Source organism: Manis javanica, chromosome 4 (genome assembly GCF_040802235.1).
Source record: "Manis javanica isolate MJ-LG chromosome 4, MJ_LKY, whole genome shotgun sequence".
In the NCBI taxonomy this organism is placed as follows: Eukaryota; Metazoa; Chordata; class Mammalia; order Pholidota; family Manidae; genus Manis; species Manis javanica.
Window position 1 is genome coordinate 123750579 of NC_133159.1, and position 13827 is coordinate 123764405.

General features: G+C 40.2%; 1 long non-coding RNA gene across 1 annotated transcript in view; it reads right to left on the reverse strand.

Annotated features, from left to right (window-relative positions):
- Nucleotides 1-13704, reverse strand: part of LOC118974017 (uncharacterized) — a 32326-nt gene extending 18622 nt beyond the window's left edge. The window contains exon 1 of the long non-coding RNA XR_005063609.2: nucleotides 13110-13704. This is a non-coding gene — a long non-coding RNA (uncharacterized lncRNA). The remainder of the gene's footprint in view (nucleotides 1-13109) is intronic.
- Nucleotides 13705-13827: the final 123 nt, after the last annotated feature.

Below are 13827 nucleotides of genomic sequence, written 5' to 3' on the forward strand. Positions count from 1 at the left end.
TAAAAGAAAATGTAAAAAAAAATTGGATTAGACACCCAAAGATATTCAAACTGCAAACTCTCCACTATAACTCCATGAACTATTAAATTGAGATTAGGATCCTTAGAGAAGGAAATACATTCCATAGATTTTTCTGGTGCTTTTTAAATGTAAGAGATTTTTAGTTTTTTGGTATCTGCAATATGCTTACTTCTTTGTTTTACTGAGCCTCCTGCCTTGTTACCACATTAGAATGATAAACAGGAGTTAAGAATGGCTGTATTCTCAGTATTTTTCTTCTGTCTCTCTGGAAACTTTTTGTATCTTTTACAAGGCTTTCTCTCTGTATTTCTGATAGCAATAGAAGGCCAGTTAATATTTCTTTTAAAGTCAGTTCCCCACACTCTATGGTATCTTTAGATTGCCACATCATGCCTTTCTACCGTGGCACTGTGTCATCATGATTAGAATCGGTACTACTACAAATTTACACATGTGGAGGGTAGCAAGTGCCTTCTGCTTATCTCATGCTTAACAGACAGGGAGCAAGTTACTTAAAATAGCAAGTATCTTGCCTTTTAGGAATATAATAAAGTTCTTACAAGAAGAGCACACAACCTACTTAAAAGGAACAATACAAAATTAAATATTTTAAATTATATTATCTAGTAGGTTAAATCATCCAGCTGCACATGTCTGCACCTCACCTCCTGGAGAAGATTCTCACTGGGTTGTTCTGCCCCTCCACTGGTTTCCTGTTGATACTTGGAGAAAACTGTTTATTCTAACACTACACTCTGAGCTGCACTTTAAAATAATTTAGAAAGCAGTTTTTAACAATCCTTAATATATTATCCAATTTTCTGCCAAAGATTACAAGCTAGTATTCCAAGTCCACATTGCCATTTCATTTGGTCTTTGACTAAATGATAAAAATGAATAGATAAGCAGACAAATGTTAAGCAAAGAGGCAGGAAAGGAAGGTAGGGTCGGATCATGTTAGCCAATCTTAGTTGTACCCTCACTTAATACTGACACTCCTGGAAAACATGAGACACCTTGTGCCCCTTGAACATAGTCCCCACCTCTTGGCTTAGACTGAAATCTGTCCCAACCTTGGAAGCGCTCTTATTCTCTCTTGCTTTAAGAACTTAAGTCCTAAGCTAGAAACAGTATCCTGCCTTGATCCCCACTGTTGCTTATCCCCTTGCAGAAAGCTCTTCCTTGAGATTCATGCTATTTCGCTGTTCCACATACCTACTATGGTCATCTACTGACTTTCATTCATGAAAACTTTGGGCACCTCTTCTCTCTCCCCCTGATTCATAACACATTTCTGGAAGAGTTCAGTGTACACATGGATGATTCACCCAATTCATTGACCCCCACCTCCACTGCCTTCTCTTACACTCTACCTCTTCCACGGCCTCACTTAGGAAATGCCCAACTATCACTGTCACCAAGTCAAGCATCTCCTTTCTAATTTTCTAGCTTCTTGTTGGACTCTCCAACATAACAGTTCTTCAACCCCACTGGCACCTCCAGTATTCTGACCTTTTACTTCTCCCATATTCATCAGCCCCTATTTTATCTTTATTTCTCTCCCAACTAAGCAACAGCTCATAATATTTCTGTACACTCCTTGTCATCACTTACCTGTCATCGCACTTGAGTGGGAAAACACTAAACCTGAATGAATCCAAAAATTCACTACTCCACACTCTGGAGAAAACAATACAACAATAAATTCCCAATCACTAATCTCACTAGGCCTTCACTGCTGGAATTATATAGTCAACTTACTGAGCCATTCTAGTTCTCTCTGTTACAAATCTCCACTCTCTTCAAATCCCCATTCCCCCATTTGGCCCAGAAAATGATCTCAAATCCTCCTTAAAAGAAAAAATAGGAGCCATCAGATTAAACGGTCTCCCCTTTCTACTGCCAAGTCGTCTTATCTCCTCCAGTTCAGTGCCACCATTGCTGCTTGGCTCTGACTCCTATCTCCTCCCTTTTTAGAATATTTATACCGTGGACTCTCCTTATGTTTCATTTTTACTCCTAATATCTCCCTTTCTGCTGGATCCCTTCTCAAACTCACCCTTGACCCTATTTCTTTTCTCCAGTTATTGTCTCATTTCTCTAATTTCCTTTAAGATAAAATTTCTCAGAAGTGTTGCATATCCACAGCCCCCCTTTCCTCACCTCCCCCTTACTCAGCTCATTCTTATCTGGCATTTTCTCCCTCCACTCGATCTAAATGGACTTCCCCATGACCCTCAGTGACATCTTCATTACTAAATCAGATGGACACCTCTCAATTCGTAATTAGCTCGACCTTCTAACTGCATGTTATATATCTGACCATTCTCTCTTACTGAAAATGTTCCAATACTCTGCCCTGTTCTGCTTTTCTTCATAGCTCATCTTTCTCTGTCTAACCATCAGGTGTTTTTGTGTACTTTATGTGATGTGGCCCAAGTTTCCACCTTAGCTCCTTCTTGTCTCACTTTGTATTTTCTTCCTGGATGATCTCATCCACTCCTATAATTTCTATTACCATCCATAACCTCTGAATCCCAAATTTATAACCCAACTCTGGTTCTCTACTCTGAGCTCCAGACTTGGTATCTCTACTAATAGGCACTTCAACTTAACACAGTCAAGACGAATCCATTACCCTGGCCTCCTCTCCCTTCAGCCTCCCCTGTGTTCCTATGCTGTTTCTCATCATAGTGGGTGGCAACAGTAATCACTCAGTGGCTCAAGCTAAATATTTAGTGCTGGGAACCATGCTACTCAAGCTGTGTAGCAAAGCTCAGGCTGGAGGAAGACCCCCACAAAGCAGGGGCCTTCACAGCTGGCTCCCCCTATTACCCACTTTGATTTTGTTTCTATCCATTATACTATTGGCTTTGCTTTTGCTTGCGTTTTTGCCAAAGACTAAGCTAAACTTTGCTAAGCAGCATGGAAAGGAGGAGAACATAAACTTCCCAGAAGCTTTTCAGGACAGTGCTCCTGAAGAATAGAACACGCAGGGGCCAGATGGCAATCTTGGCATGGAATACCGAAACCTGCAGGTAGCTAGTCAGACATTGACTGCCCCATCTCCGCCTAAGTGGGAATGCCCCTTTGTTTGCAATGCTAGTGAAATTAGTGATGAAGAGTTATATACGAAAATTAGAGAAATAGAGTTATAGGGGAATACTGAATGGAATATCCCTGACACTTAATCCATCTTCTCGTGTTTCCTTCCATCTGCTACTTCTATAGCTTTTCTTCTTTCTTCCTAATTACAGCCTTTTACTAGAACCTGTGCCTCATATTTGGAATTACCAAGTACCATAATTTTTCCAAGAGGTAAAGATACTTCAAGACAAGTGCTGGCCCTGGAAGCTACAGGGCATAAATTTGCAAAGAAGTAAAAAGATCACATTTTCAAAGAATATTGCTTCTCTCTCACTTACCAGCTTTACATCTCCCTGTATGGCCCTGGAAGATGGCTGGTTAGCCAGAGACTCCTCAGGTAAGATTCCTCATGGGAGGAACAACCTAAGACAGGCACAGTCGCAGGGGGTGCCATCAGGTGAGAAAATGGGGGCCAACAGAGGTGGGGCTTAGAACCTCACCCCCCACCCCAATGTTGAGAGAAATTGTCTGCACCCGTGGATATTTTGTTGCCCTTGTCTAGCTTGGATCAATACCTGGCCTATAAGCACAGACCTGATCATCTATACTTGCCTTCTAACAGCACTAAATCATGCTTTCTATCTTCACCTTGCATCTACCTACGATAGAATAAATATTATGAGGGGATAAAATGTACCCATCGCATTAGAAATATAGATGACGATACCTGCCTAGCTAACTGTAGTAGTGAGTGACCTGTATTTCACCCTGAGCTGATAGACTCCATAGTCGCGGCTACATGCTGCATGTTTCTGTGGTCACATGCATTACTCAGAAACCACTTTGCATAGAAACGAGAGACACAATAGAGTACATGTTGCTAGAAAAAGTTTAGGTCAAGGAACAGAAGAAAGATCACCTGTCTAACACTTGGATAACCATGTATAGATTAGAAAGAAACAGAAAGAAAAAAGCTTGCCTATGCTTGTTAATCAAAAGAACAAATAAAAAATAATCATATCCTTGTGCAAAATGGTATAAATAAAGCTGTCATCAGCACTTTGTCGCGAGACCTCCTCCAACTGACTCCATGTCCTGCCTCTCCATGCGCCGACTCCGTCCTGCATCTTCGGGCATCCCACCCCTAGGCTGGAGCTGGACTCCCGCAGTTTAGGAATCAGCCTTGAAATTTACCTGTCCTTAATGCACCACAAAATGATGGATTGGATATCTACCCAATCAATCATCATGTTTTTTCTTTATTACTCCTAAATATCTTTCAAGACCATCAACTTCTCTCTGTATTTTCTTCCATATTCCCCACCCAAACTCTCATCACCTACTGCCTGGTCTCTCACACATCTATTCTTCCTTCCCAAATCTAAACCATTCTGGCAGAATCTAAACTGTGTCCAGAGAGATCTTTCTTTAAAAAACCATAGACCGATCATGTTTTTCTCTGGCTTAAAATCCTCCTTTTACCTTATCATAAAGACTAAAGTCCTGAAGATGGTCCTTGTCCACCTTGCAAGCTCCACCTGGTGATACTCTCTTCCTCCCTTTATGTTTCAGCTACACTGACCTCCTTTCCGTTCCATGAATGTACTGTGAGCACATGTTGTTCCTTCAGCTTCAAGGACTCTTTCTCACTTCTCACTGTACTTGGCTTAGCGAAGACTTACTTATCCTCTAAATATCAGTCGAAATTTTACTTCTTTAGGAAAACTTTCCTAGACCCTCCTGAATAAGTCAGATGTTCTGCGTTATATGCTCTCTTCACCTATCACTTACTAAACTATAAATAAATCATGCCTTTCTCCCTCATTAAAATGTAAGCCACACTGAATGTAGGTTTGGGGGTCTTACTTGTTCATTCCTGTATCGCTTCACTTGGCATTGTGCCTGGAAAACAGTACATGCTCAGTAATTATATTTTGAAAGTATGAATGAATGAATGTTTCTGTACCCTTGAATTTGTTGCCTGCATGCCCTCCAACTTTTGTCCATTTGACAAATGTTACCCATTGTTTAAGTCTCAGCTTGAACATTACCCCCTTTACTGCCTTCTTGAGAACTCAAAAGCATTCACTCTTACATGTTCTATGACACCCAAGTAGACCTAATGATGCCTTTCCCATACTTTAATATCACTGTCATATTCTTCTTGCTTCTATTGCCTCTGACCTTAATGCTTTCCTCCTTCAGGGGCTCTGTCTCCAGGAAACTTTCCCTAATAGAAGGGAGAATCTCTCTAGAGCAATTGCCTAATACTTTCCACTGTTAAATTATTGCTTCCTGTCTTATTTCTCTCACTGAGTTATTCAAACCTGTCTTATCTCTTTCGGTCCATTATTGCAACCTGTCTATGTCTCCTGCTCAATTTCTGTATCTTATCTTAATTCTCTTTAAGAGAATTATTGCAGTTATTGCATCCTTTCTCACTTCTCCTGCACATTCATCGCATCCTATCTTATTTCTCAGTTGCATTTACTGCATTCAGTCTTACCTCCTCTGTCCAGTTGTTCCACCCTGTCTTATCTTTTCATTCAGTTATTCTATCCTGTCTTATTTCTCCTGCTCATTTATTGCATCCTGTCTTCTCTCTCCTTCTTTTCATCTTTCTATCTCTTCTTCTCTTTCTCCCTCTCCCTGTCTCTCATTTGTTGTACTCTGTCTTTTCTCTCCCTCTCATTTATTACATGCTTCCTTATCTCTTCCCTTCAGTTATTGTCACCTGTCCTGTCCCCCTATTCAGTTATCCCATCCTCTTAACTTTCTGGTTCAGTAACTGCATCCTGTCTTCTTTCTCTTTCCTCCTCTCATTTATTGCATCCTTTATAGCTCCCCTTCACTTACTATGTCTCGTCTTATTCTTCTGTTCAGCTATTCTATCCTGTCTTATCTTTTACGCTCAGTTATTGCATCCCGTCTTGAATCTCCTGCTCAGTTAACGCCTCCTATATTATTGCTCTTCTTCAATTATTGCATCCTGTCTTATCTCTCCTGTTATTCAAAGAAAGTCCAGATTGTGCATTGATTCATTTCCTTTGCTTATTTGAAGAAAAATAGTTACACTTACTCACATTTTACTTCTGACTTTTCCCCAACTACAACGTATCCTTAAGAAAAAATTGGTTTTTAAAATGTTTTCTCTTAGTTTCAACACATTCAAAATCAATAGGTAACCTTTTACATGGTAAAGTTCATAGAAATCCAGAATATCCTCAAACTGAAACATTTACTCCAGTTTCCCTACAAACTGCCTCCTACTCCTGGACCCTTATCTCTCGCTGATATCCCTCCACTTCGGAGCAGTGTATTTTCCTCCCACCTCTACTTGCAATTCTGTAGAAGACGCCAGCTGTCAACAGGGACAGCAGTGATTTTCCTGGTACTTCTTTTCTAATAAAGATAAAGGTATTTTGGTAGCATACCTAAAACTTGAACTGACAAAAAAAAATCCCAAAAGTAAACATGATATTAAACGTAAAAGTCCTCCTTCTGGAGCAAGATGCCCAGTGTGTCTTGCTGTCCAACTCGAAGTAAGAAGTGAGAATTTAAGGAGACTTAAGTTAAAATTAAATTTGTCCACTGATTTTTTTTATTATGGTGCATCAGCACACAGGAAATTAGATTCTCAATAGTAACTAATTAATATTGCCTGAGCAGTGCGGGCGGCACATGATTTCTTACCACTTAAAGTAGAAATATCAGATAACAACTAGAGGGGAAAATAAGAGTAAGGCATACAAATAAATACCAATGCCTGGGAATCAGGGAAGCCCCAAATAATGAAATAGAACAACTGGGGAGACTTGAATGATTCTGTCTCCCTATTTGTTTCCCACTTAGACTTACTTTCACAGGAATCAATGTGCCTCTGAGTTAATTATAACATCTAGCAGATGCTTCTCTATTCACTCTGTTCAAGCACGAGGAAAGGTGCAGACAGCTAGAAGGGGAAAGTGGTGAGTGAGCAAAATATACATACATGTAGCAACAAATGATGGCTATGTTACCAAGACAGAATTTCTGAAAAACATTTTCAAGGCTCTACCTCTATCATGTAGCACAGAAAATGTTAAGTCCCTTCATATCTCTGTCTTTTCAGTATCATGTACTTCCCATAGTTCTGTGCACCTCGGGGTAGTTTATTATGCTGGCTTCTGGTAGGACAGCATTATGGCGTGTTCAACAACAGGGCACTGTAACACCACGTGAGATAAATATAGGTTTTCACCAAGTGTAAGTACTTTGGCAGATGGTCTCTCACTTACTATTCTGTTAGCCTTTTACTTCTGCCACAGTTTTTATTGTCTCAGTAAAGTCATTAGATAAATTCAGAATCTTCAAGATGAAAGAGACACTAGAGGCTGCACAGCTAGAAGCAATGGTCTCCAGGGCAACCCTGCCTGAGCTGAGTCTTGACTCTGTCACACACCACACCAGCTCTGTGGTCCTAGAAATTTATTTAACCAGACTGTTGCTTGATTCCTTTCAGTATGTGGCAATAATGACACTTTTTACTCTTTAGGTTTGCATGAGAATAAAATGAAGCAATGTATATCAAATTTTTAGAATATATATATATATATATATATATACCTTTTTAGAATGTCTACTACAAGCCATGTGTAGTAGACATTCTAAATACGGATCTATTTTTCACTCTCTCATTTCCCCATAATTTTCCCCATTTAGAATGGTCTTCATTCACATTTTTGTACATTATTCAAGTCGCAGCTCAAGGAAGCCTACCCAGTTGCCATACCAAATATGGCCCCCTGTCCATCACTCCCTCATCAGTCTCTACTCACTAATTTATGGGTTCCATAGCATATCATTTAAAGTAAGAAAATACTTTTGAACTTTTAAAAATGGATTTATTTCCTCCACCATCTCCCACAGCATCAATTCCATGAGAGCAAGGGCTTTGTTTTTAAGCTGCTGTATGTCTGTTCAATAAATACCAATGTTGGCATGAAAAGAAGCTCAAAATGCATAATGATGAGAAAAAAAGTCCAAGACCATCAATCAGTACAGAATGTTCCCATTTGTACAAGTATAGATACATTTTATATATATATATGCATAAAAATGTTTGTATGTATAGAAAATTACCCCTGGGGAGTAGTTTGAAGTAGATCAACATAGAATCATCATTGACATTCTCATTATCAATATCTGTACCTTCACAGAGGTCTCATTTCCAAGCCTCCCCTTCAATCTCTGCACAAATTATCAAAGCAGACAAAAAGAAAAGGGATCATCTGAGTAGGTCTCTATTAAATAAATAGAATCAATCCTTAATAAGCTTCCAAAAAGACAGTACCAGGTCCAGATGATTTCACTAGTGAGTTCTACCAAACACACAGGGAGAAATGATACTGATTCTCCACAGTGTCTTTAAAAAAATAGAAGCAGAGGGAATGTTTTCTAACTCATTCTATGAGACCAGCATGACCTTAATACCAAAATCAGATAAAGATGTTACAGAAAAGGAAGACCACAGACCAGTATCTCTCATGCACGTAGATGCAAAAACCCCAAGCAAAATACCAGCAAATAAATCCAACAGCATATAAAAATTATCACACATGGCGACAAAGGGTTTATTCTCAGTCTCTATCCAGTACCTCATCTTCCTCATCTCACCTACCCCAGCTATTTCATCCCAGTAATTCTTTGACATTGTCAAGACTCCATATCCACTGGCTCCCACCACTTTTTCACTGTCCTGATATGTCCCCACACATTCTCCCCTCCTTCCTAGTCAAACTTAAATTTCATGGTCCAATATTATAATCACTCACTTGAAAAGATTCTTAACTCCTTTGCCCTTCTCTCCCTAAATTTCATTTTCCTGACAAAGTCTCACCTTGGTTAAATTCAGCTTTTTTGTGGCCACATTCAAGCACTTGAAGTTGATGGAGAAAAACCTACAGAGCTGCTAAACTGGTCTCACTTGAACTTCATGATTGTACCTGAATACTTCCAGGCATGTCTAAGACACCTCCCACTCTTTAACATGAATATTTGGCCCCTTCTCTCTGCAGACCCTCTGTACCTCCTCCAGTGCCTCATTCTCAGTCAATGACCTTGCCTCATATTTCAATGAGAAACCAGAAGCAAGCACATAGGAACTCCATCCCCCACCATCAAATCTACCAACTAACCAGCATCTTGCCCTCACTCTCTGCCTTCTTTCCTAGTATATGAGGTGTCCCTGCTCCCATCAGAGTCCAAACCTCCCGCTTGGCCTCTGGACTCAGCCCTTCTCACCTTGTCTCCCACAATAATGCCCTCCCTCTCTTGCATTGCCAATTTACCGACTCTACAGAATTCTTCTCATTAACACAAATGTGCTTAGTCTCTCCCCTCTTTTAACAAACCGTCCCTTCACCCCCTGTCTGCCTCCAGGTACCACTTTATTTATTAACTACCCTTCCCAGCAGTCCTTTCTTCCCCCAGACTATTTTATGAGACATAATATTTGCCCCTTGCTGTTTAATCACTCCCAGGCTTTGGATTCTCAGAGGCCCCAGATATTGTAGAAGAGACTGCTGTGTCCTAGATTCCAAATTCCTGACCCACAAAGTCCATGGGCATAACAAAATGGTTGTCTGAAGCCATTGTGTTTGGGGTAGCTTGTTCTGCAGCTACAGTAACTGGAGCATGGCCCAAGCCACTACCCTCTGCCATCTATACTGTTGCAGTGGCCTGCTGCCTACCCATGGCCTCCTTTTGCTGCCTACGATCTACAGTCAACACAGCAACCAAAGTAGTTTTTTAAAAATCTTTGATCAGATTTCATTCCTCCTCTTCTTGAAATTCTCCTCTGACTCCTGTTCCATTCAGATTAAAAATTAAAGCCCCTACACTGTCCTGTGAGGTCCTACATTAACTGATGCCCATGTTGCTCCTGTTACAGGCTTCCTTACTGCTCCTTGAACACTTTAAGATCTTTGCACTTTCTGTTCCCTCTGTCTGAAATATTCTTCTCCTGGACACCCATATTACTTGCTCCTTCATTTTGCTCAGACTTCTCAGATTGTCACCTTGGTAGGCAGAGCCCCCCCAGATCACCCAGCTCGGTGCGATACTCCCTTTGTTTCTTACTCTGCCTTTTTGTTCTCTTCAGCACTAATCCCACCTAGCCTACTACATGCTGACTTGTTTATCTGTTTGCTTTCCACCCATTAACTGAAATTGCCACGAGGGCATGGGCATGGCCAGTTTTGGTAGTAACAGTGCTAGACCAGTGACTGACACATAGGAGACATTCAATAAATATATATAGAATAGACAAGTGAGTGAATTACTATATCCACATGTTAGAAGGAGAATTCTGCAGACCGTTACAAAAAATTGGCTTAAAAATGAATATATAGTGAATACTATTCAGCCATAAGAAAGAAAGAAATCCTACCATTTGCAATAACATGGATGGAGCTGGAGGACATTATGCTCAGTGAAATAAGTCAGGCAGAGGAAGACAAGTGCCAAATGATTTCTCTCACTTGTGGAATATAACAATGAAGCAAAACTGAAGAACAAAACAGCAACAGACCCACGGACTCCAAGAAGGGGCTAGTGGTTACCAAAGGGGAGGGGTGTGGAAGGGTGGGTTGGGAGGGAGGGAGGGAGAAGGGGATGGAGGGGTATTATGTTTAGTACACATGGTGTGAGAGGTCACGGGGGAGACAGTGTAGCACAGAGAAGGCAAATAGTGGATCTGTGGCATCTTACTACACTGATGGACAATGACAGCAATAGGGTGTGGGGGGACTTGATAATATGAGTGAATGTAGTAACCACATTATTTTTCATGTGAAACAGTCATAAGAGTGTATATCAATAATACCTTAATTTAAAAAAAAAAGAATGTACAGCTTCCTGCTTGTAGTGATGAACCACTGGAGCCCCACAGAAATTTAAAAGAAAACTGAACACAATCTGACTTGCCAATCTAAAGGGTTTTCCTGAGTCATGTTGCCAGATTGGACAACACAGATGCTAGACATGAAAATCTCCAACTTAGTTCCCAGCTGCATATTTTTTGAACAAAATTTATTTAATAAAAACACAGCAGCAACAAAAATAATCATGTTCACTGACATTTCCTAACCACCATCTATCTTTAGCCCTTTACCACCATTGTGACTCCCTGGGTATATGTGGGAGAAGTGTCAGCATGTCATTGGGACCTTTACTTCGTATTAAGAAATGTCTGCTTCAACATGGATGGAGCTAGAGGGTATTACGCTCAGTGAAATAAGCCAGGCGGAGAAAGACAAGTATCAAATGATTTCATGCATCTGTGGAGGATAAGAACAAAGAAAAAACTGAAGGAACAAAACAGCAGCAGACTCACAGAATCCAAGAATGGACTAACAGTCACCAAAGGGAAAGGGACTGGGGAGGGTGGGTGGGAAGGGAGGGATAAGGGGGGAAAAGGGGCACTACGATTAGCACACATAATGTAGTGGGGGGAGGGCACGGGGAAGGCAGTACAACACAGAGAAGACAAGTAGTGACTCTATAGCATCTTATGATGCTGATGGACAGTGACTGTAATGGGGTATGGGGTGGGGACTTGATAATGGGAGGAGTCTAGTAAACATAATGTTGCTCATGTAATTGTACATTAATAATACCAAAATAAAATAAAATAAAAAAGAAATATCTGCTTCAGCAGCCCCTGGTGACACTGTTGTAAGCATTTGACAAATATGTATGTATATGTGTGTATGCATTAATGAGAATTAATTAACTAAGTGAATTAAATGAAATTATGTATAATCTCCTTTTATGGTATAATATCATAATCTATAATAATGTAGTATTTATATAAATATTATATACTATAGATTACTTATATAATCTAACTTAATTCATATAACTCAATAAGGGAAGCAACTATTCGGTATTCACAAAATTTATGTTTTTAGTAAATAAAAGAGTACAAGATCACAAAAGCCTATATTATTTCCGAATCTTCAGGAGAAATGTTAGGGAGAAGCTTTTACCCAGACTGTTTAAATATCGCATCTAAAATCACTGTCCTAATTTGGATTGAAGCCATCCTTCCCACCCAACTGTAGGCATTAAGAATCACACAAATACAAGAAGTGTTGGTATTAATGCCCCGTATTTTCTATTCAGTCCTTAGAGAAGCAGGTGTAGGGGAAACGTCTCTCCCTCATTCAGCACTGCTGCTCTTCTCTCCTTCCCCAAGATCTGCAGAGTTCTCGGACCCCCTGCTGGTGGTCCATGCCCATCTCTACCAAAATATCACTGTCTTGTTTTAGAGCTCTCAAGGGCCGAGTGATCAGTCCATCTGCAGCTGGTCAAAGCCCTCACTTTGAGGTGACGAGTCCTCATCACTAGCATTGTATGACTCAGCCCATGAGCCTTGGTTTCTTCCGTAGTTTCTTCCTTTATCTCTCAGTCCCAAAAGTAGTGCATGTGCTTGATAATATTTACTATGCTTATAATTTAGATAATAAGTTTCAAAAGATATAGAAACAAATCTTATATTAGAGAAAAATCAGAAGATGTTTCTTCTTTCTGGCTTACAGCCTAACATTCTGTGTAAGTCATTAGAATTCTGTGAGTCGTTTCCATGGAAAAAAAAAAAAGCCTGACCATCTATTTCATTGTATGGTATCAGAAGAAGTAAAAAATATGTAAGATTCAATAGTTAATGTGTTACAGAGAAATTCTAAGTCAATGGGATGTATAAAAACTGTGATCACATAATCAGCAATTTAAGCTAGTAGATGATGGTCAAAAATATCACACCATATCTTAGGGACACACTTAAAGTAGAAATATTTCCTGTCATATTCAGCAACAGCTGGGCATGTGGCAAAACCACCTAAACCCAACTTCCAAGTATCAGGGGCACATGGGATGGCCCGCTCATCTTCTCAGTCTGCAGAGAGTCTTGTGGGTACCATGTCTTTCCTCCCACCTTAAATAAAAACAGTAATACCCACCTCAGAGCTACAGCTAGGCATGAGGATTTGCCAGTGAACTGGGAATGCATGTTTGAGTCTCCTTCCATTATGTGGTGGAAACATGGCATGGAACATCACACAGCATCCTGTCGTCCCCTTGGTGCAAACATATGAGCTGATATCTTCTTTGGAGGCCTCCAAAGAAGGAACTGAAGTGTTTATATCTATTCTAAGTCCCTCATGTCTCCACCACTAGTCCATCACCACTGCCTAAGCTGATAATTCACTTTCTTCTTCATGTGCAGACTTTCAGACTTTAAAAGAATCTATCACCAGTGTTTCTAAAATCTGGATCCAGGCTAGGAATTTTCTGCCTTAATATCCACCACTCACTGCTTCCAATCATAGTGTCAGACCTAAAATTCATCCAAGCTCCGTAACGGCTCTAAGCACTAACAAATCAATTAGTCCTCAGCTCCTGGTGTCAGGCTCATTCTGTCAGGCCAATTTTATAGGCAGGAGAGTGAGTAGGAACCTGGCTTTGAAGTCTGTGATGAATGATCCAACAGCAAAGCTGGAGAAACAGCCTTAGAAGCCTTGGATCCCCATCCCCTATCAAATGCCTATAAAGAACCCTAGATTATCCTCCCTCAAATTATTTATAGGTGACAAGGAATATTTCTAATTATATCCATTCACAGCCACAGTCAGCGAATATTGTGCAGATTGCCAAAAAAGGTCTTGCCAAGTAGGTTCC